General features: G+C 44.2%; 1 protein-coding gene across 1 annotated transcript in view; it reads left to right on the forward strand.

The window, feature by feature from the left end:
- Positions 1-25,431, forward strand: part of LOC124545625 — a 409,511-nt gene that overhangs the window by 233,315 nt on the left and 150,765 nt on the right. The window lies entirely within an intron of this gene.

Here is a 25,431-nt window from a genome sequence, read left to right on the forward strand (position 1 = left end):
GGAAAGACGAAAGGATGTGGGTTTTAAGGGAGAGGGTAAGGAGTCATTCCAATCCCGGGAGCGGAAAGACTTACCTTCGGGGGAAAAAAGGACGGGTATACACTCGTGTGCAAGTGTATACCCGTCCTTTTTTCCCCCGAAGGTAAGTCTTTCCGCTCCCTGGATTGGAATGACTCCTTACCCTCTCCCTTAAAACCCATTTCCTTTCGTCTTTCCCTCTCCTTCCCTCTTTCCTGATAAGGCAACAGTTTGTTGCGAAAGCTTGAATTTTGTGTGTTATGTTTGTGTTTGTTTGTGTGTCTATCGACGTGCCAGTGCTTTCGTTTGGTAAGTCACATCATCTTTGTTTTTAGATATATTTTTCCCATGTGGAATGTTTCCCTCTATTAATATATATATATATAGAACTATTGATGATCAACATTATGATGGGAAATGTATTATTCATGTATAAATTGTGCATATTTGCTTAAAATTTAGCTATTAACAAAGATTTAGAAAATTACTACATTTATTAAAGAACTCATTTATGACATAGGATGGCTTGTCAAAGAAAAATATTTGTGAAACAAACCGCAAAGACCAGGATGTAATAACAACAATATGAAAAGGATAGAGCAGTACTCGCCACAAAGAGGAGGTGTTGAGTTGCAGATAAGTGCAATGGAAAGGTTGCTAAACATTTAAGTTTTCAGATAAAACAGTCCTCCTTCCATTGTTTTTAATGTGCTTATAATTATATTTCTATGAAATTGTGAGACAGTTACTGGCCATAATTACCATCAGAGGGCGAAGCGTGCGACACTGCCGATAAACTCAACAAATGTACAAGATACTATACCAGTTGCTAGAAGTATTAGTTCCCTCCTCATGGAGGAGAGACAGGGTTCAGAAATATTAAAAGGGAAAACAGGTTACTCAGACTCCAAGTTATGATGGCCTACCTGTTGTGGAGGTATGGGGAAACAAAAAATGTTTAGGCAATTCCAAACCAATTATTTTATTCGTGCTTGTCTCATGGACTACACTAAAGTTGCTGAAAATTACAGCTATGAATAATTTTTTTTTATATTTACATCCAGCATGCTTATTGTGTATGTCACAGTTCCTCCCAAATTGAAAAGGGTTGGCAATAACAATCAGTGAATTAAAGTGCTGTGAGGTTGCTTTTCAGATTCTTGGATATCTACACACATCCATTCAAAACTTAGATGCAGTTGTAATTTTCTTTGTCCAACTGAATCCGTTTTGCCTTGTGGAGTTCTTCCAAAATATTAAACTGTATGGTATGCATAACTGGATGTAGTCGGAATACGGAATACGTATTTATTTATTTACATATTAGGAAAATGACAGATTGTTATTAGCCGTAAAGATGACCTGTTGAGTTGCAGACAGGCACAACAAAAAGAATGTTACATGCTATAGCTTTTGGTGAAAGCCTTCTTCAGCAAAGAAATCACACACATTCACACAAGCTAGCACACCTCATGCACAAGTGACTGCTATCAGTAGCAGCTCCGACCAGATGTGACTGTCACGTGAATAGCAGTCAGTAGTGGGGTGGGGAAGGGGCAGGGATAGCAGGGTGTGGGCGGGGAGACAGAAGAGCGCTGTCTGGCAGGGTGTGCAGGTTAGTAGAGACTGCTAGGCACATTGTCTGTACATGGGGTGTGGTCGAAAAATGGGAAGTGAAAATGGAGAGGTGTAGAAATTAATTAATTAATTTAACTTGATCTGATAGAGGCCATCAGGCCCTTTCTTACATCAGACCAAGGTTTCATATATGAATATCTCATAGTAACTTAAGAAATAACGATTATAATACGGCAAATAGTATGAAAATAATTTTAGTGTCTGAAATGACAATGTGAGTAAATAATACTATGAGCTAATAAAGTTAATACTGGCAGTGCTTGTACTACTGCAGCTGCTACTACTAATAGTGATAATAGTAATAATAATAATAATTATTATTATTGTAATAACAATAATAGTGATGACAATAATAACAATAATGATATTATTCTGTGTACATAAAATTGGTTGTTATTGTTATGACATAGGTAAATATGCTTAACTATTTAAAAATATCTAAAAACAAAGATGATGTGACTTACCAAACGAAAGCGCTGGCAGGTCGATAGACACACAAACAAACACAAACATAACACACAAAATTCAAGCTTTCGCAACCAACGGTTGCTTCATCAGGAAAGAGGGAAGGAGAGGGAAAGACGAAAGGATGTGGGTTTTAAGGGAGAGGGTAAGGAGTCATTCCAATCCCGGGAGTGGAAAGACTTACCTTAGGGGGAAAAAAGGACAGGTATACACTTGCACACACACCCATATCCAACCGCACATACACAGACACAAGCAGACATTTGTAAAGGCAAAGAGTTTCGGCAGAGATGTCAGTCGAGGCAGAAGTACAGAGGCAAAGATGTTGTTGAAAGAAAGGTGAGGTATGAGCGGCAGCAACTTGAAATTAGCGGTGGTTGAGGCCTGGCGGATAACGAGAAGAGAGGATATACTGAAGGGCAAGTTCCCATCTCTGGTCCCCCTGCGGGTTCGGGGGTTAGAATAGGCCCGCGGTATTCCTGCCTGTCTTAAGAGGCGACTAAAAGGAGTCTCAAATGTTTCGGCCTTATGTGATGGTCCCCTCTCGGGTTTGACCTCCATCTTTCTAAATTATTCCGAAGAGCGAGCCAATTGGGGAAGGGCGCCTTACATGGTGCACTGTATCCGTCATGCATTGAGACCTTTAGCCGGCTTTTTCGTCGTTGCAGTGGTGTCCCGCTCATTTTCCATCTCTTGGGTACGATTACCACGCTGCACTCTGCAGTGTTGCTTTTAACTGCGACAACGACCTTTGACTTTATTGCACCTAAGATCCAGCATGGTAGCCAGTCCGTTGTGGTGGGGCCGCCATGTACCCTGTTGGTTGTAGCCCCCTGACAACACAGGGATCGCTTTACTGATGCCTGCGCCGTTAACTCCCCACATATGCCAAAGAGTAGATGCCCATCTCTCTGGGGCATCAGGACTCCCGGCAATGGCCATTCTGCCAGGTGGCTATTGCTGCGGCTGGGTGGCGCCCGTGGGGAGGGCCCTTGGTCGGGGTAGGTGGCATCAGGGCGGATGACCCGCAATGAAGCGTGGTACATCATCTCTCGCTGGTGGGCCTCCACCAGCAGTCTCTAAGCGATCGAAGTCTAACCTCAACGGCAGGAAATACGAACCACGATCATTTCCCTCCCTGGCCACTCCATGGGAGGAACGTATGGCAAAAGAAGGCAGTGGAGAATATTCACCCCGGTTCCTTGTGTGTACGCGAGTTGATGGGGAATCGTTTATGTCAACCAAGCCCCAGTTTTTTGTGGAGCATTTAGAGGACAAGTTCGGGGAGGTAGAGGGCTTGTCCAAGATGCGCTCTGGTTCTGTGCTCATCAAAACGGCATCCTCTGCCCAGTCCCGGATGTTGCTCAATTGTGACAAGTTGGGGATGTTTCAGTTAGCATCACGCCGCGTAAGAGTCTCAACATGGTCCAGGGTATTATATTCCACTGGGATCTTCTTCTGCAGTCCGACGATGAATTACGCGCCGACCTCGAACGACAAGGTGTTCACTTCGTCCGGCGCGTCCATCGGGGTCCGAGGGATAATCAGGGAGCCACCGGTGCCTTCATCTTGGCCTTTGAGGGTGATGTCTTACCCGAAAAGGTTAAGGTGATGGTTTACCGTTGTGATGTGAAGCCATATATCCCTCCTCCGATGCGGTGTTTTAAATGCTGGAAGTTCGGGCACATGTCATCTCGCTGTACTTCCAGCATCACGTGTCGGGATTGTGGACGTCCTTCGCATCCTGATACTCCATGTGCCCCGCCTCCTATCTGTGTTAACTGCGGAGAACACCATTCCCCCTGCTCGCCGGACTGTAGGATATTCCAGAAAGAAAGGAAGATAATGGAATATAAGACCCTGGACCGCCTGACCTACCCCGAGGCTAGACAGAAATATGAGCGGCACCATCCTGTGTCAATGACGTCAACCTACGCCGCTGCTGCAACGACGGTTCTTCCATCATCCCGACTCGACTCTAAGATCGGTCAGCATCCACCAGCCCCCTTGCTTGTGGGGGGCACTTCACAACCTGTTGCTCCTGCTCCATCTACTTCAGGAGCAACACCCCCCCAACAATCGGGGACATCAGTTCCCCCTTCCCAGCCGGAGAAGCGTAAGACTTCTTCAGCTACTCTCGCAAGGAAGGGGTCTCTTGGGGACCTCCATTCGCAAGTTCCGACCAGCGGCGCAGCAGACACCCGCAAGTATATGAAACAACCACCGGTCGCTGGTCATAGGGTGTCACGGTCGTCTTCAGTCCCTGAGACTGACCCAGTGCGGCCCTCCCAGCCAGAACCACCTAAGGCACAGCGCGCAAAGCAGACCAAGAAAAAGGCTCCCAAGCATACTGACATTGCGGTGGCACCTGTCCCACCGCCATCTTCTCACTCTGCGTTCGAAGATGAGGTGGAGATCCTGGCGTCCGCTGAGGACCTGGATCTCGCCAGTCCCTTGGACGCAATGGATTGCTGTTGTACAGGTGGTGACTCAGTAGCAGCAGGGGCCCCGGAGGCGTAATCTGCCTCCCCAGTCCCCTCACACCTTTCCCATCCATGGCCAATACCATCCTCCAGTGGAACTGCAGCGGTTTCTTCCACCATCTAGCTGAGCTCCGCCAACTTATCAGCCTTCATCCTTTCCTTTGCATTGCTCTGCAGGAAACTTGGTTTCCAGCAATGCGAACCCCCGCCCTCCGTGGCTATCGGGGTTATTATAGGAACCGAGCAGCTTATGAAAGGGTGTTTGGTGGCGTCTGCCTCTATGTTCTTAACTCTCTTCACAGCGAGTCTGTCCCTCTACAAACAGCTTTAGAGGCTATCGCTGTTAGGGTGTGGACGCCGCGGGCTATTACCGTCTGCAGTCTTTACCTTCCACCGGATGGTGATGTCGCGCTGCCTGTCCTGGCTGCACTGATAACCCAATTGCCGCCACCTTTCTTGTTGCTGGGCGATTTCAATGCCCACAACCCTCTATGGGGTGGGACTGTCTCTGATGACTGCAGCCGTACCGTGGAGCATTTGTTGGCTCAGCTCGACCTTAGCCTCTTGAACACCGGTGCTCCCACACATTTCAATGTGGCCTACGGCTCGTTCTCGGCCATCGATCTCCCTCTTTGCAGCCCCAGACTTGTCCCATCCCTCCACTGGAGAGTGCATCCTGACCTGTGTGGTAGTGACCATTTTCCCATCTATTTGTCACTGCCTCAGTGTCATTCTTCTGGGCGCCTGCCCTGCTGGGCTCTCCACAGGGCTGACTGGCCGGCTTTTACTTCCGCTGCAACCATTGAGTCTCCCCCACAGGGTGACATTGACGAGGTGGTCCGTGTCTTAACCACGTCAATCATTTCGGCGGCCGAGGCTGCCATCCCCCGCTCTTCTGGACTCCCTCGGAGGAAGGCTGTCCCCTGGTGGTCACCGGAGATTGCTGAGGCTATTCGCGACCGTAGGCGGGCTCTCCAGTGTCATCGGCGGCACCCGTCTATAGAGACCCTCATCGCCTTTAAGAGGCTCCGTGCCTTGGCCCGTCGCCTTATCGCACGACGTAAGCAGGAGTGCTGGGAGAGGTATGTCTCATCCTTGGGCTCCCGTGTCTCCCCCTCGCTCGTGTGGTCCCGGATCCAGCGGATTTATGGATACCAGACCCCTATGGGTGTCCCTGTGATCTCCTTGGACAGCGCTGTCTGCACGGACACTGCCGCCATTGCTGAACACCTTGCTGCGCATTTTGCTCAGAGCTCTGCGACTGCAACTTATCCCCCCGCCTTTCGCTCTCTAAAGGAGCGAGCTGAGCAGACACCGTTATCATTCCACACGCGTCGTTCTGAAAAATACATTGCTCCTTTCAGCGAGAGGGAATTCCTCGCTGCCCTCGCCGACTGCCCTGATACGGCACCAGGACCGGACTGCATCCACGCACAGATGCTGAAGCATCTCTCCAGGGACTGCCAGAGACGCTTCCTCACCATCTTTAACCGCATTTGGAGCAAGGGCGTGTTCCCGTCGCAATGGCGAGAGGGTCTTATTGTCCCCATCTTGAAGCCCGGTGTGGACCCACTGGCGGTGGACAGCTCTCGTCCCATTACCCTCACCAACGTTTTGTGCAAATTGCTCAAACGTATGGTGGGGTGGCGTTTGTGTTGGGTCCTTGAGTCGCGCGGTCTACTTGCTCCATCCCAGGGTGGCTTCCGTTGGGGCCGGTCTGCTGCGGACAATTTGGTGGGGCTGCAATCTGCTATCCGTACGGCCTTTGCCTGACGTCAGCAACTCGTTGCTGTCTTTTTTGATCTGCGGAAGGCATATGACACCACATGGAGGCATCACATCCTTGCTACGTTGCATGAGTGGGGTCTTCGTGGTCAGCTCCTGGCTTTTCTTGAAACCTTTTTATTGCGCCGCTCTTTCCGGGTGCAAGTGGGTGCCGCCTCTAGTTCATCTTATATACAGGAAAATGGGGTCCCGCAGGGCTCGGTGTTGAGCGTCTCCTTATTTCTAGTGGCCATTAATGGTCTGGCTGCAGCCGTGGGGTCGTCGGTGTCTCCTTCTTTGTATGCCGACGACTTCTGCATCCTAATTAGGTCCACGACTACGGGAGTCGCCGAACGCAGGCTGCAAGTAGCCGTTCGCAAGGCAGCATCATGGGCTCTGACTCACGGTTTTCAGTTCTCTGCAGTTATGCACTTCTGCAGGCATCGGATGGTCCACCCTCATCCTGAACTTTACCTCGACGGCCACCTGCTTGACGTGGTGGACACTTGCCGCTTCTTAGGACTCGTCTTTGATGCCCGGCTCACGTGGGTTCCTCATATTACTCAGCTGAAGCAAACGTGCTGGCGGCACCTCAACGCACTCCGCTGCCTGAGCCACACCTCTTGGGGTGCGGATCGCTGCACGCTGTTGCAGTCCAGGCTTGATTATGGGAGCCTGGCCTATGGGTCTGCATCACCCTCAGTGTTGAAGTTGTTAGACCCCATACACCACTGTGGGGTTCGGCTTGCAACTGGCGCTTTTCGTACGAGCCCCATGGATAGTCTACTGGTGGAGGCCGGAGTTCCCCCGCTGCGGATTCGCCGCCATCGACTGCTCGCCGACTATGCTGTCCACGTGCATTGCTTGCCGGGCCATTCCAATCATCGCCTGCTTTTCCCTGCCATGGTCCTCCATCTGCCCGAACGGCGACCTAGGTCTGGGCTTTCCATAGCTGACCGCGTCTAGTCCCTGCTGTCGGAACTGGGGTCATTCCCTCTTCTGCCTCCCTTCCGGGTCCGTGCACCTACACCTCCCTGGTGTTTGCCCTGGCCGTCCGTCCGTCTGGACTTGGCACAGGGACCCAAGGACTCGGTTCCGCCTGTGGCCCTCCGTCGCCGTTTTCTTGCGCTCCTCGCCTCCTTTTCGGGCTGTGAGACTGTCTACACTGATGGTTCCCTGGTTGATGGTCCCACTGCCTACGCTTTTGCTCACGCTGCCCATGTTGAACAGCACTCCTTGCCGGCTGGCTGCAGTATTTTTACTGCAGAGCTGGTTGCTATAATGCGCGCTCTTGAGCATATGCGTTCCTGCTCAGGTACGTCCATCGTCATCTGCAGTGACTCCCTGAGCAGCCTCCAGGCCCTCGACTGCTGCTATACCTCTTCTCCTCTGGTGTCCTCTATTCAGGAGTCCGTTTTTGCCATTACACGCTCTGGTCTTTCGGTGGTCTTTATTTGGACGCCAGGTCACGTTGGCATCCTGGGGAACGAACGTGTCGACAGGCTGGCCAAAGGGGCGATCGATGCCCCAGCTTTGGAAATGGGCCTCACGGCTCGCGATCAGCAGCTGGTGTTGTGCCGTAAGGTGCTTGGGATGTGGACTGCTGAGTGACGTGGCATGACATCCCCAAATAAACTGCGCGCTGTCAAGGAGACGACCGTTGTGTGGCACTCCTCCCTGCGGGCTTCTCGCAGGGATTCTGTCATCCTGTGTCGGCTGCGCATAGGCCATAGCTCCGTGACGCACGGTCATCTTTTGCGTCAGGAGGAACCCCCCCTGTGTCGGTGTGGGTTCCGGCTGACGGTCGCCCACATTTTGCTGGAGTGTCCCCGACTGCGCACCCTCCGGCAGTCTTTTAATCTCCCGGGCACTTTGCCTTTGGTTTTATGTGACGATGCCTCCATGGCTGACAACGTTTTAAATTTTATCCGTGGCAGTCCTTTTTATGGTTCCATTTAGGGCGGTCCTGCACCTTTCCCTTTCTGTGTCTTTTGTCCTCACGTCTCTCAATATTTGTTGCTGTTTTGGTGTGTCGTCGGATGGTTGACTCTTTCCCTTTTTTTTTGTTCTTGTGGTCAGTCAACCAGTCTCCAGCCATCTTCTTTTCTTCTGTTTCTTTCTGTCTGGTGTCCATCTGTACTCTTCTTGTCTGTAGTGCTTGTTGTTGCATTTGTGTTCTTTTAGTGCCTGGGGGGGGGGGGGGGGGGAGTCTCCTCCCCCCTTTGGTTTTTACCTGCTCCGCAAATTTTCGGCTCGCCTGTTTTTGGGATGGGGGACCGATGACCTTCGCTGTTTAGTCCCCCTTAATCATCCCAACAACCACCACCCATCTCCGGAGTTCTGACAGGTTGGCGTTAGTGGAAAGTATCCAGATAACCCGGATGGTGTAACACTGTGCCAAGATGTGCTGGCCGTGCACCAAGGCATGTTTAGCCACAGGGTGATCCTCATTACCAACAAACACTGTCTGCCTGTGTCCATTCATGCTAATGGACAATTTGTTGCTGGTCATTCCCACATAGAAAGCTTCACAGTGTAGGCAGGTCAGTTGGTAAATCACGTGGGTGCTTTCACACGTGGCTCTGCCTTTGATTGTGTACACCTTCCGGGTTACAGGACTGGAGTAGGTGATGGTGGGAGGGTGCATGGGACAGGTTTTACACCGGGGGCGGTTACAATGGTAGGAGCCAGAGGGTAGGGAAGGTGGTTTGGGGATTTCATAGGGATGAACTAACAGGTTACGAAGGTTAGGTGACGGCAGAAAGACTCTCTTGGTGGAGTGGGGAGCATTTCATGAAGGATGGATCTCATTTCAGGGCAGGATTTGAGGAAGTCGTATCCCTGCTGGAGAGCCACATTCAGAGTCTGATCCAGTCCTGGAAAGTATCCTGTCACAAATGGGGCACTTTTGTGGTTCTTCTGTTGGAGATTCTGGGCTTGAGGGGATGAGGAAGTGGCTCTGGTTATTTGCTTCTGTACCAGGTCGGGAGGGTAGTTGCGGGATGCAAAAGATGTTTTCAGATTGTTGGTGTAATGGTTCAGGGATTACGGACTGGAGCAGATTCTTTTGCCACAAAGACCTAGGCTGTAGGGAAGGGACCGTTTGATGTGGAATGGGTGGCAGCTGTCATAATGGAGGTACTGTTGCTTTTTGGTGGGTTTGATATGGACGGACGTGTGAAGCTGGCCATTGGACAGATGGAGGTCAACGTCAAGGAAAGTGGCATGGGATTTGGAGTAGAACCAGGTGAATCTGATGGAACCAAAGGAGTTGAGGTTGGAGAGGAAATTCTGGAGTTCTTCTTCACTGGGAGTCCAGATCATGAAGATGTCACCAATAAATCTGTACCAAACTTTGGGTTGGCAGGCCTGGGTAACCAAGAAGGCTTGCTCTAAGCGACCCATGAATAGGTTGGCGTACGAGGGGGCCATCCTGGCACCCATGGCTGTTCCCTTTAATTGTTGGTATGTCTGGCCTTCAAAAGTGAAGAAGTTGTGGGTCAGGATGAAGCTGGCTAAGGTAATGAGGAAAGAGGTTTTAGGTAGGGTGGCAGGTGATCGGCGTGAAAGGAAGTGCTCCATCGCAACGAGGCCCCGGACGTGCAGAATATTTGTGTATAAGGAAGTGGCATCAATGGTTACAAGGATGGTTTACGGGGGTAACAGATTGGGTAAGGATTCCAGGTGTTCAAGAAAGTGGTTGGTGTCTTTGATGAAGGATAGGAGACTGCATGTAATGGGTTGAAGGTGTTGACCTACGTAGGCAGAGATACGTTCTGTGGGGGCTTGGTAACCAGATACAATGGGGCGGCCGGGATGATTGGGTTTGTGAATTTTAGGAAGAAGGTAGAAGGTAGGGGTGCAGGGTGTTGGTGGGGTCAGGAGGTTGATGGAGTCAAGTGAAAGGTTTTGTAGGAGGCCTAAGGTTCTGAGGATTCCTTGAAGCTCCGCCTGGACATCAGGAATGGGATAACCTTGGCAAACTTTGTATGTGGTGTTGTCCGAAAGCTGACGCAGTCCCTCAGCCACACACTCCTGACGATCAAGTACCACGGTTTTGGAACCCTTGTCTGCTGGAAGAATGACGATGGATCGATCAGCCTTCAGATCACGGATAGCCTGGGCTTCAGCAGTGGTGATGTTGGGAGTAGGATTAAGGTTCCCTAATTCAGTAGTTAACCTTTCCTCCAAACCTCTCTCCCAATCCGAAACCTCTGTCCTATCCAAAGGCCTCACCTTCAGCCCCACTCACAGATTCAACCAAACACCCCTTGTCAAAGATTTACTGTCCTACACTCGTACTCTCTACTGGAAATATCACTTTGCCACGAAGAAAAGTGATCCTACTCCTACTCCTAATGATCCAAATCCCCAAGACACTATCCAAATTGAACCCTGCCTGGAACAGTTTCGTCCTCCGTCGCAGTGGGACCCACCTCCTCTTCCTCAAAATCAACCTCTCAAAACCTTCCAGGAATTTCTGACTTCCAGCCTTGCCTCTCAATCCTTCTTGAAAAACCTTAATCCTACTCCCAACATGACAACTGCTGAAGCCCAGGCTATCCATGATCTGAAGGCTGACCGATCCATCATCATTCTTCCGGCGGACAAGGGTTCCACGACCGTGGTACTTGATCGTCGGGAGTATGTGGCTGAGGGACTGTGTCAGCTTTCAGACAACGCCACATACAAAGTTTTCCAAGGTTATCCCATTCCTGATCTCCAGGCGGAGCTTCAAGGAATCCCCAGAACCTTAGGCCCCCTACAAAACCTTTCACTTGACTCCATCAACCTCCTGACCCCACCAAAACCTCGCACCCCTACCGTCTACCTTCTTCCTAAAATTCACATACCCAATCATCCCGGCCACCCCATTGTAGCTGGTTGCCAAGCCCCCACAGAACGTATCTTTGCCTTTGTAGATCAACACCTTCAACTCGTTACATGCAGTCTCCCATCCTTCATCAAAGACACGAACCACTTTCTCGAACGCCTGGAATCCTTACCCAGTCTGTTACCCCCATAAACCATCCTTGTAACCATTGATGCCACTTCCTTATACACAAATATTCTGCACGTCCAGGGCCTCGCTGCGATGGAGCACTTCCTTTCACACCGATCACCTGCCACCCTACCTCAAACCTCTTTCCTCATTACCTTAGCCAGCTGCGTCCTGACCCACAACTTCTTCACTTTTGAAGGCCAGACATACCAACAATTAAAGGGAACAGCCATGGGTGCCAGGATGGCCCCCTCGTACGCCAACTTATTCATTGGTCGCTTAGAGCAAGCCTTCTTGGTTACCCAGGCCTGCCAACCCAAAGTTTGGTACAGATTTATTGGTGACATCTTCATGATCTGTACTCACAGTGAAGAAGAACTCCAGAATTTCCTCTCCAACCTCAACTCCTTTGGTTCCATCAGATTTACCTGGTCCTACTCCAAATCCCATGCCACTTTCCTTGACGTTGACCTCCATCTGTCCAATGGCCAGCTTCACACGTCCATCCACATCAAACCCACCAAAAAGCAACAGTACCTCCATTATGACAGCTGCCACCCATTCCACATCAAACGGTCCCTTCCCTACAGGCTAGGTCTTCGTGGTAAACGAATCTGCTCCAATCCGGAATCCCTGAACCATTACACCAACAACCTGACAACAGCTTTCGCATCCCGCAACTACCCTCCCGACCTGGTACAGAAGCAAATAACCAGAGCCACTTCCGCATCCCCTCAAGCCCAGAACCTCCAACAGAAGAACCACAAAATTGCCCCATTTGTGACAGGATACTTTCCAGGACTGGATCAGACTCTGAATGTGGCTCTCCAGCAGGGATACGACTTCCTCAAATCCTGCCCTGAAATGAGATCCATCCTTCATGAAATGCTCCCCACTCGACCAAGAGTGTCTTCCTGCCGTCCACCTAACCTTCGTAACCTGTTAGTTCATCCCTATGAAATCCCCAAACCACCTTCCCTACCCTCTGGCTCCTACCCTTGTAACCGCCCCGGTGTAAAACCTGTCCCATGCACCCTCCCACCACCACCTAACTCCAGTCCTGTAACCCGGAAGGTGTACACAATCAAAGGCAGAGCCACGTGTGAAAGCACCCACGTGATTTACCAACTGACCTGCCTACACTGTGAAGCTTTCTATGTGGGAATGACCAGCAACAAACTGTCCATTCGCATGAATGGACACAGGCAGACAGTGTTTGTTGGTAATGAGGATCACCCTGTGGCTAAACATGCCTTGGTGCACGGCCAGCACATCTTGGCACAGTGTTACACCGTCCGGGTTATCTGGATACTTCCCACTAACACCAACCTGTCATAACTCCGGAGATGGGAACTTGCCCTTCAGTATATCCTCTCTTCTCGTTATCCGCCAGGCCTCAGCCTCCGCTAATTTCAAGTTGCCGTCGCTCATACCTCACCTTTCTTTCAACAACATCTTTGCCTCTGTACTTCTGCCTCGACTGACATCTCTGCCGAAACTCTTTGCCTTTACAAATGTCTGCTTGTGTCTGTGTATGTGCGGTAGGATATGGGTGTGTGTGCAAGTGTATACCTGTCCTTTTTTCCCCCTAAAGTAAGTCTTTCCACTCCCGGGATTGGAATGACTCCTTACCATCTCCCTTAAAACCCACATCCTTTCATCTTTCCCTCTCCTTCCCTCTTTCCTGATGAAGCAACCGTAGCTTGCGAAAGCTTGAATTTTGTGTGTTATGTTTGTGTTTGTTTGTGTGTCTATCGACCTGCCAACACTTTCGTTTGGTAAGTCACATCATCTTTGTTTTTAGATATTTTTCCCACGTGGAATGTTTCCTTCTATTATAACTATTTTAAAAAATCCACAAATTCATTGTTCCTCATTATATTCCCATAAATATGTAACACAAAAAGTTTGAACATTCTCCAAATTCAATTCATTCGTATGTGCTCATTAGTTTTAATGACAGCAATAAGTTTTGTGGAGCTTGAAATTGAATATGCTATATTCTTAGATTTCAAAGCAAAGACGTAAAAATGACTGACAAGTGAATCTTTGTAGTATTTTGTTGTGAGTATCGATCTGAAATATCACAATCAGCTTGCAAAATTTCACCTCACCAAAACAAATAAAAGTCAAATCTGCATTGAAATTTATATTTGAAACATCAGGTAGAAATTTCAGAACTGGTTTGACCTTACATGCAGAGTGGTCATTAATGGAATCATGGTGGAATACGTATGCTAAGGTGATGCTAAACAAGATGATATATGGCCTGAGATATCTTCCAGATCAAAATAGATAGCTCAAAATGAAAGGTCGGTTAAGTGTTGTCTGTCTTTATCTTCCAACATGACTTTAATACAATATATTGTAGCTGTGCATTGCCTATTGAAAATAATGCAGCAATAGAAGATAAATTTCTTTGATCATCTCTATGCAAATTATATTATGTGATAAGGCTAGTACTTCTTACAGTTATGCTGGGTGTTATATTAATTTAAGTAAAGCGCTCAGGTTGGCAGGTGGTGGCTTTGTTGAGAAACAGTGATGATTGGACAAACATCATTCTCATCATTTTAAGTCGAAGTGTTCAGACATTGTGGATGTCCCACTGTCTATATGTGTCAGAAAGCTGGCCACTTCCCCTGTGTGTGGGTGCAGAGATACAGAGTGAACTGGACAGGAAAATGAGTGTTAGCAAGGCCAAAGGGTTATTCTTCCTGTGAGTGTTGTTGATGTGCTGCGGAGTCTCTAGGCATATAGCTTCTAATGTGGGTACCATTGTGAACTAAGTTGAAAGCCTTTACCCCTAATGACAATAGTGTTGTGAATCCTTCTCTGTTGATTAATTTATGATACTATTCCAGTAGCATTTGCCACTGGGTAGCAAATTGTTATATTCAAAATCAAATAAGTGTTCTTTGTTGAGTGTATAACCCCCCCCCCCCCCCCCCCCCCCCCCCCCCGCCCCTCCCAGCCCAAAATTGATATCTCTCTCTATCCAGGAAACACACATCTGACATATTCTGCATTTGTCCAATGTATTCTTGACCAAATCACATGAGTGGCTGTATATCCTTGGCACTTTTATACAAGGTCCATCAAAATATTAAATTCACAATGGAATCAGAAGAGAGTAGATTCAGAAAAGCCCATAAGGGGAGAGGAGCAGGAAGGGGCTTGAAGATTCCTCCCTAGCTGTCACCAAACCAAGCTTTTTTTAATGACACTATAAGACGAAACAAATTCATATGTGTAGATATTGATTACAGTTTACTTCATTAAGATACATCAGATTGCTATACACAAATGATCCAACAACTATTGTGGAAAGCATTTCACTGTTGATGTAGGTATAAACTTCCAGATGGTGCAAGAACACACACACACACACACACACACACACACACACACACACAAACAGTTTTAAGTGCTTTTCTACTACATGACTGGTTATCAGGTCAATGAAATAGTGTAGCTACTTTATTGAGTTTTGTGTCATCAAGAATGACAACCGTTATATAATATACATTACGTATTCTGCATGGTAGCAAACAAATTTGGCATCTACATGACTGACACAAATAGGGCCCCCTATATCTCATCAGTCATAACACATAAAGCTCACGCAAGTATCTCAGTCTCACACGCAATTAATTGTCACATTTTACATAACTCCAGAATAAACAAATCATTATAACTCTTAAAATTATGAAAACAGTAAATGCCACTAAACACCCCCCCCCTCTCCCCCCCACCCTCCACACAAAAAAAAAAAAAAAAAAAAAAAAAAAAAAAAAATGTTAAGTGAACTTCCACTTAATAAAATGATGTCAGGCAGACACACATAAATAAACTGTTAATTGTATTTCATTCACAGTCCATCCACACTCAGACACTTCAGCATACACTCAGCCAATTACCTTGTTTACCCGATTATAAGATGAGGCTTTTTTCCAAATTTGTCATTCGAAAATTATGGGGTCGTCATAAATTGACCGTTATTGTTGCTGCAGAGGTCAACATTTTTGCATTGATTCCTAGATTAATACAGTACTCATCTTGCATTTACAGAGGAAGCTTTGGCTTCTGAGGTTTTGCACAAATTGTTTTGAATAATCATGAAAGATAGGGCTTAGCAAATAATACTTGCATTTAAGATGATGACCTTCAGATGAAATGAGACAGAAAATTAATCCAGAAATAAATGTCTAAGCAACAAAATAAATCATATTAACATGACCTGTAACTGTTGTTCTGAGAATAAATTACAGCGAAAAGATCCATTGTGGAGATAGTATCAACAAGCAATAACGGGACTGAATCATGGTTGCAAGCTTTTATTTTTACATTCTCAAGCACAGCACTATGGGAAGGTTGGAGGGGAGGGCAGTGACACCTCTTTCATTGGAAAAATGATGAGTACAGGGAGGCGATTGTCGAGCAGCCAGTGAATTTTGTTGTGCAGCCAACCGTGTGAACCTATACTGTGTACTTTGGCTTCTTATGAATATCTACCATGTTTAAACTGCAGTTTGCCTGAATTCATTTGTACTCAGAAATGAATTGGCGCTAAAATTGGACAAATACTTAACAACAGCATACAGTTTTGCAAGAGACACTAGAAGGCTAGATTGGGGCCGCTGGCATGCTTAAATGTTACGTGCACCAATGTTGCATCACTCACCATGACGTATGATGGGAACAATGGGGGGCGTCAGCTGCTGGTTCTATACAGCCAATGAGAGAGCGGTGGGCAGATGATATGTTTGGAAGCAAGAGACATTGTGATATCCTCACGTCAGCATAGAAGTTAAATCCACTATGTGTTTAGGATGATGACGATGATGATGATGATTAAAAATAGTGATACCACAGATGGTAGGCTAAGTAAACAAAAAAGATAATGAAGATAAAAAATTAATGTATACCATTTTTTCCCAAAATGTAGACAATAATAAATGGCATAACTGTAGAATAGGTGTTATGTTAGCTTTTCAGGCAGATACCATACTTCAACAAAAGTTTTTACTTTTAATTAGAATATGTTAAAAAATTAATTTTTCTCAAGGAGCCTGTTAAATGGGGGTTGTCATATTCAGGGTCATCTTAAATGCGGGTTGTCATATTCAGGGTAATCTTATACTCGGGTAAGTATGGTAAATGACTTTCAAAAACCTAAAGATAAAATATATGTCTTTCTTTAATTTGAGTTAAAACTTTGTCTCGATTCAAACTTGGTCTGTTTTACCTTTTTTATATGTTCTCTGTTCGTTCCTGCAGCCCATTTCTTAACATTAACAGTTCATAAGGAATTTCGTAAAAAGATGTATTTATAAGCAACTGGCTGTATTTTTTGCTTTTCCGCATTACTCTTCCAGTGACTTTGTTTCCATATCACCTCCAAATGATTTTTTATATGTCTCCTTCGAAGAAGCAGCTGGCTGTATTTTTTGCTTTTCTGCATTACTTCTCGAGTGACTCTGTTTCCAAATCACCTCCAAATGATTTTTTATATGTCTACTTCGATGAACTTTTCTCATTGCCTTTGCATAATAACTACCCGGAGAATTTTAATTTATTGACTTTCCAATAATTCAAAATAGATAGGCAAATTCTTTCCATTTCCTGCAATAATAATCGTTGCAAAGCCAATTATCCCCTACTTTAGTGTCATCTCCTCCTTGCAACTTCCTAATTACTTCTTAAAAATCACCCATTTCCGTCAGTTCAGTGACATCTGGTGTTATTTACTTGACATTGTGCAGAGTTATCAAGATCATCCATGTTTGATATTAATCCCCTTGCTTCCATGATAACATATACTTCTTTCTCAGCTGTTGTATCTGATTTTACAGCTTGAAAGACTCTTGCCCTGTCAAAATATTCTGCGTTATCAAAAAACTCAGCACAATTTTTTTCTGAGTTACTGCCAACTCCACCATTGAAATGTCATTTCCATCTACTTCATTGTTAGCAAATAAAATTGTCACCAACATAAATACAATCAGATTTACATTTATAAAAAATATTTCTTACTTGTGAAACTACAGAATTTTGATCTACTTCAGTATGCACATTACCCCCTGCTCTCTCTCTCTCTCTCTCTCTCTCTCTCTCTCTCTCTCTCTCATTCAGTTTATTTGACTGCTGCAGATATTACCTTGCTCTAATGTGGAACATTAAGCTTCTGACTATTTACTTTCTATCTCTGACTTCAACGTGTTTTCAGTGTCAGTTTCTCCCTTTCACAAAATATTTCGTATTGATTGGGCACTTTTCTTAAAATCAGCTCCTTGGTTTTATATACTCGGTTTAAGTTCACCTAATTGGCTTTTCTTGGAGCTTGCAATACTGTATTTACAGGTTCCACTTTCATTTCAGAGCTATTCAGTGTGCCTACACCCGTTTTATTCTCTGCAGATTTGCAATGACTGATGACTGTGTTTAAACAGTTTACTTTCATTTATTCAATCTCAATAAATTAACAAAAATTTCATAAACACACTGTTGTGGCTATGCTATCTTGTAATGTGTTGTGGTTCCTGGCTGGATGAGGAGAGTGTGGTATGATAGACGAGAGGCTGGTTTCCTCTCACAACAACATAAATTGCACATGTGGTTAAAATACACTTTATTACAAGAACCAATTGAGTACTTAATTTCAATGACGTCCAGTCTAAAGTTCTGTGGTTAACAGCAATCAACTTCCATGTACTAATTCTTGAATCTTGTCTGTGGCCATATCACAACTATATATAATGACTAACATTCCCTCACAGCTAGCTAAGATGTGAGGTGACGACTATCACTGTGGAAGACTATAGCATAGTGCGACAAATTGAGGTGCAGTGGAACTAAGTCCTGATGCGACGTACTGAGAATGAAAGACTGAGACAGCGTGGTCAGCTGTGATGGCCTGTATGCACACTGCCCAGGACGTGTTCTTGGCACGTAGCCTAGGGGCAAGTTTGCTCTTCGCTTGTCATAAGTGCGCATACTACAGTGGCTGCTATACAATGTTTCCTAGTGCCGACCGGTCCGCCGGCGAAGACGTACACCAGCGCACACACCTCCACACAAGATCGTTCACTTTCTGTTGTTTAAACTTATCTTTTGGAGCCCTGTTGCTTCCCACAAGACATATGAAGCTGCCAACACACAGCCAAAGCCATCTCTCACTGTGTTCCCAACTGCCTGGTGTGGAATGCTGTCGCTGTTGCTCAGGGAATGGCACCTGCCACAGCTACTGACGTTATCGTAAATCTTAGATGACTTTCAGTGTACACCATACACATCTTGAATCTCTCTCTGCCTGAATACTGTTCTAACTTCACTCATTATCTAAATCATGACTTTAGATTTGCCTTTGGTTTCATGCATATTAGAATAGCTTTTAAAATAACAATATAAATATTTGTATATTTAACTTTATAGGTCAAATAAAACTTGTACAGATACATGTTGGCTAGTCCCACGCTATACAAACATTTGCCTTTACAGTTGTCAACAAAAGAATGAATGTTCCACACTCTCAGAGCTGTTCCATGCTCCTCTTGACCAATGTCCCATCTGCGAGCTACAGAGGTTGCATTCACTACATTAATCCAATGTAAAATATATCTCTGACCACATTTGTGACTGTGTATTATATTTAAGTGGAGTCTGTGACTCAAATTCTCACAGCACACACTCACTTATTAAACATTCAGAAAATCTTCTATGGAGTAGCAGAAGTTCTCCAGCAGATATGATTTTAGTTTTGGTTTGAAATTAATTTTATTATGTAATAAATTCTTATATTTTTATGGGTCCATAACTCACTACTTTCTGTGTTACACTAAGATTGAGTGACGGATTGTATAAGTTACTTCCAATTCTAATATTTTACTTGTGAACCAAACTGTTGTTTTCAAACTGTGCTTGACTGTTGACAGCAAACTTCACAAGGGATTAAATATATGGTGAGGACGTCGTCAGTATGCCGAACTGTTTAGAACTGTCTGTAAGAGACTCTAGAGTGGCCATTACATGTTGTCTTTGTTACACACTTGTGTGTAACAAATACTTTCCTCAATGATGAGTTACTATAGATTGTGATGTGATAAGACAGTCTGTTCCAGCACTGCCCCTTGTAGAATGGGCACATCTAGGCTTGCCTGAGGCATGTATTGCATGCAAATGTGAGCCTCTTGGACATGATTGTCAGCGGGCTCTCAGCTAGGACAATACGATCACATAAGCTACGACCCCCCCATGAACCATAGACCTTGCCGTTGGTGGAGAGCCGTGTGTGCCTCAGCGATACAGATAGCCGTACCGTAGGTGCAACCTCAACGGAGGGGTATCTGTTGAGAGGCCAGACAAACGTGTGGTTCCTGAAGAGGGGCAGCAGCCTTTTCAGCAGTTGCAGGGGCAACAGTCTGGATGATTGACTGATCTGGCCTTGTAACACTAACCAGAACAGCCTTGCTGTGCTGGTACTGCGAATTGCTGAAAGCAAGGGGAAACTACGGCCGTAATTTTTCCCGAGGGCATGCAGCTTTACTGTATGAATAAATGATGATGTCGTCCTCTTGGGTAAAATATTCCGGAGGTAAAATAGTCCCCCATTCGGATCTCTGGGCGGGGAGTACTCAGGAGGACGTCGTTATCAGGAGAAAGAAAACTGGCGTTCTACGGATCGGAGCATGGAATGTCAGATCCCTTAATTGGAAAGGTAGGTTAGAAAATTTAAAAAGGGAAATGGATAGGTTAAAGTTGGATATAGTGGGAATTAGTGAAGTGGCAGGAGGAACAAGACTTTTGGTCAGGTGAGTACAGGGTTATAAATACAAAATCAAATAGGGGTAATGCAGGAGTAGGTTTAATAATGAATAAAACAATAGGAATGCGGGTAAGCTACTACAAACAGCACAGCGAACGCATTGTTGTGGCCAAGATAGACACGAAGCCCACGCCTACGACAGTAGTACAAGTCTATATGCCAACTAGCTCTGCAGATGATGAAGAAATTGAAGAAATGTATGATGAAGTAAAAGAAATTATTCAGATAGTGAAGGGAGACGAAAATGTAATAGTCATGGGTGACTGGAATTTGGTAGTAGGAAAAGGGAAGGAAGGAAACGTAGTAGGTGAATATGGATTGGGGGTAATAAATGAAAGAGGAAGCCGCCTGGTAGAACTTTGCACAGAGCGCAACTTAATCATAGCTAACACTTGGTTCAAGAATCATCAAAGAAGATTGTTTACGTGGAAGAACCCTGGAGATAATAAAAGGTATCAGATAGATTATATAATGGTAAGACAGAGATTTAGGAACCAGGTTTTAAATTGTAAGACATTTCCAGCGGCAGATGTGGACTCTGACCATGGGTAAACTGACTAAACCAGAGGTTGTACAGAGTTTCAGGGACAGTATAAGGGAACAATTGACAGGAATGGGGGAAAGAAATACAGTAGAAGAAGAATGGGTAGCTTTGAGGGATGAAGTAGTGAAGGCAGCAGAGGATCAAGTAGGCAAAACGACAAGGGCTAGTAGAAATCCTTGGGTGACAGAAGAAATATTGAATTTAACTGATGAAAGGAGAAAATATAAAAATGCAGTAAATGAAGCAGGCAAAAAGGAATACAAACGTCTCAAAAATGAGATTGACAGGAAGTGCAAAATGGCTAAGCAGGGATGCCTAGAGGACAAATGTAAGGATATAGAGGCTTATCTCACTAGAGGTAAGATAGATACTGCCTACAGGAAAATTAAAGAGACCTTTGGAGAAAAGAGAACGACTTGCATGAATATCAAGAGCTCAGATGGAAACCCAGTTCTAAGCAAAGAAGGGAAAGCAGAAAGGTGGAAAGAGTATATTGAGGGTCTATACAAGTGCGATGTACTTGAGGAAAATATTATGGAAATGGAAGAGGATGTAGATGAAGATGAAATGGGAAATATGATACTGCGTGAAGAGTTTGACAGAGCACTGAAAGACCTGAGTCAAAACAAGGCCCCGGGAGTAGACAACATTCCATTGGAACTGGTGGCAGCCTTGGGAGAGCCAGTCCTGACAAAACTCTACCATCTGGTGAGCAAAATGTATGAGACAGGTGAAATACCCTCAGACTTCAAGAAGAGTATGATAATTCCAATCCCAAAGAAAGCAGGCGTTGACAGATGTGAAAATTACCAAACTATCAGTTTAATAAGTCACGGCTGCAAAATACTAACGCGAATTCTTTACAGACAAATGGAAAAACTGGTAGAAGCCGACCTCAGGGAAGATCAGTTTGGATTCCGTAGAAATATGGGGACACGTGAGGCAATACTGACCCTATGACTTATTTTAGAAGCTAGATTAAGAAAAGGCAAACCTACGTTTCTAGCATTTGTAGACTTAGAGAAAGCTTTTGACAATGTTGACTGGAATACTCTATTTCAAATTATGAAGGTGGCAGGAGTAAAACACAGGGAGCGAAAGGCTATTTACAATTTGTACAGAAACCAGATGGCAGTTATAAGAGTCGAGGAACATGAAAGGGAAGCAGTGGTTAGGAAGGGAGTGAGACAGGGTTGTAGCCTCTCCCTGAAGTTATTCAATCTGTACATTGAGCAAGCAGTAAAGGAAACAAAAGAAAAATTCGGAGTAGGTATTAAAATCCATGGAGAAGAAATAAAAACTTTGAGGTTTGCCGATGACATTGTAATTCTGTCAGAGACAGCAAAGGACTTGGAAGAGCAGTTGAACGGAATGGACATTGTCTTGAAAGGAGGATATAAGATGAACATCAACAAAAGCAAAACGAGAGTAATGGAATGTAGTCGAATTAAGTCGGGTGATGCTGAGGGAACTAGATTAAGAAATGAGACACGTAAAGCAGTAAAGGAGTTTTGCTATTTGGGGAGCAAAATTACTGATGATGGTCGAAGTAGAGAGGATATAAAATGTAGACTGGCAATGGCAAGGAAAGCGTTTCTGAAGAAGAGAAATTTGTTAACATCGGGTATAGATTTAAGTGTCAGGAAGTCGTTTCTGAAAGTATATGTATGGAGTGTAGCCATCTATGGAAGTGAAACATGGACGATAAATAGTTTGGACAAGAAGAGAATACAAGCTTTCAAAATGTGGTGCTACAGAAGAGTGCTGAAGATTAGATGGGTAGATCACATAACGAATGAGGAGGTACTGAATAGGATTGGGGAGAAGAGGAGTTTGTGGCACAACGTGACTAGAAGAAGGGATCGGTTGGTAGGATATGTTCTGAGACATCAAGGGATCACAAATTTAGTATTGGAGGGCAGCGTGGAGGGTAAAAATCGTAGAGGGAGACCAAGAGATGAATACACTAAGCAGATTCAGAAGTATGTAGGTTGCAGTAGGTACTGGGAGATGAAGAAGCTTGCACAGGATAGAGTAGCGTGGAGAGCTGCAGTAAACCAGTCTCACGACTGAAGACCACAACAACATCAACAAGCTACGACCCAGTTGCCTGACTGCCCATTCGTTAAATATTTCCTCACCACCTGCCATTGTTACATTACATGAGTGCTCGCTCCACAGATCCTGAATACGACGTGTTATAATGATATGACACGTGTCCACAGGCAGTCAGCTGTGCATGAGTGGGCTCTTGAGCTGGAACAGCTTGCCATTAGACTGTAGTGAACGAAATAGCAAATGTAAGTGATTGAAAATAGCAAAATTTATGTTAACTTTTTGGCATTTTCAACTCCAAATTCAGATATTTACAAGAACACAGAAGTTGCAGAGCTTAGATGTTTACTATCTGCAACGTTTGACTTTCAGTTCATGTTATTATCAGTACAAACAGTGAAGAATTTAGAATTTTGTGATATTCTACTGGTTCTTTACTGTGCTATCGAGTGTCAAAGTAAAGTCTGATTGGGAGCTAAGACTTCCTGTTATTTAATCTTGCTCACAATGTTACTTCAGCACATTCACTTACCTGATCTGATTGAACCTCTTTTCTCAAAGTGCTGCAACTATTCCTGTAAGTAGCAAGTAGAAATCCACCATCCAACTCTGGAAATAAATGAGAGGCTTCTCATTAACAACATCTTGTATATTGTGCTATTATTGATAATAGCTGTGTTACATTTGGAAAATTGCAAAAACACTGATAAGGACAAAGTCTAAACAGTTCTGTCTTAATTAATAGACTCCAATTGAATGCATCCACATAATAAATTTTCTCTTGTATCTGTGACTTCATAGTCATTATCACGACTGCTCTTCCTCTGTTGTGCACACTATATCTCCAAGGCATGAACCGATGACATGGAATAAACTGCCCAATCAGCAGGTACTGCAAACATGGTATGATGATTATCGTCACTCCGGCTTGCAGATACACTGGATCCATTCATCTCATGTTACATGCGCATAAGTAAAACACATATCCAAAAATTAGATTATCTAATGGGGTAATCATCATTTGTTGGCTCGAAAACGCATCATATCATACGCTGTTTCATTTATTGGTTTATTACTCATTCACTATTTCTAATGGTGCAGTGAGGCCTTGTGCAGTACAGGATTTCGCGTATTTTGTTTCATCTAATTTCAGCAGCAGTCCATAGGCAGAGAACCAGTTAATAATTTTCAAGAAAATTTTATTTACATTTTCAGGTGTCGAGTTTCTCCATAATGTTTGATTGTAGTTCTTGCATTGTCAACAAAGAGTACCGTTTCTGCTTCTCGTATATATGATGAGTGATCATTTATGTATAACAAGAACAAAGTGGACCTAATGTCAATCCCTGTGGTAAACATGAGTGTTTCTTTTCTATTCTGAAAATATTATTTCATTGTGCATACACTGAGTTTTTAATGACACACTCTGCAACATTTTTGTTAGATGTGAAAACCAGTTACTAGCAAGATTCCTGATACCATAATATTTGAGCTTCTCTGAGAGAGTACTGTGGGCTGCACAATCAAATAATGCTTTTGATAAGTCATAGAAAATACTGTTCACAGTATTTGTCTCAAAAATTTTATGGAATCATATTTGTGGATTGAAAAGGGTACAGTCTATTTAGAGACCCTTTTGAAATCCAGATTCAGAGAATTGTTTTGTGTACATACTCTTTTCTATTACCTCCGAGGAGGATTTAATTAGTATGACTGGTCAATATTAAATATTATTTGTCTTAACTACATTTCTTGTAAAGGGGTCCGAAATAGCATATTTCGGTCTGTCTGAAGATATCCCCTGTAATGGTGATGCATATTGCATATGTGAGTGTATACATTACATATATATATGAAAAATAGAATTTTATTAAGTTTCTTGAGATATTATCAATTCTGTGGGCATTTCTAGTTTTGTTGATTTCATTTACATTCTTAATTTCTTTGGCAGAGCATGGAATAATAATGATTTTCCTCTATGAATATGGCATTGCATCTTTAATGTATTGTCAAGTGATTATTAAAATGTGGCTACCTGGGTGCTGTAATTTGTTATTCGCTGTTTCCTATAATAGCAAAGTCCTCACATTTTTAAAACTGATTTACTCTTTTTATATATATATATATATATATATATATATATATATATATATATATATATATATATATATATATATATATATATATACTATTAGTCAATCCTACTTCTCTGTTTGTCCTATCTGTTTCATACAATTTCATTTTCCTCGCACATGATGTTTAGTTCCTTTTGTGATCCAAGACTTTTTTGGTACCTTGTTAGTGCTATACTTACTTGTATGTAAATTTGCTATTAAAGACTGAAAGAAACAAATATATATCATCTGGAATTAACATCTGTCAAATTATACACAATCCCTCCAATCAGCATCCTGTACTGGTCATTCTTTATGTTTTACTGTCCCTGTTAACGCATATTGCTAAACAGAATATTGCACTATACTAATTTGGAACCAATCTATTGAGTGGACTTGTAACATTGTGCTTTAAAAATAATTTTGTTTATAACAGGAAAAAAACCAATGCTTTTTGTCGACACTGAGCATGAAGCACCTGATTAGCAGTATTTGTTTGGGATGACTCCACCTGCGCACTGCAA

The sequence above is a fragment of the Schistocerca americana genome, chromosome 8 (assembly GCF_021461395.2).
Source record: "Schistocerca americana isolate TAMUIC-IGC-003095 chromosome 8, iqSchAmer2.1, whole genome shotgun sequence".
Lineage (NCBI taxonomy): Eukaryota > Metazoa > Arthropoda > Insecta > Orthoptera > Acrididae > Schistocerca > Schistocerca americana.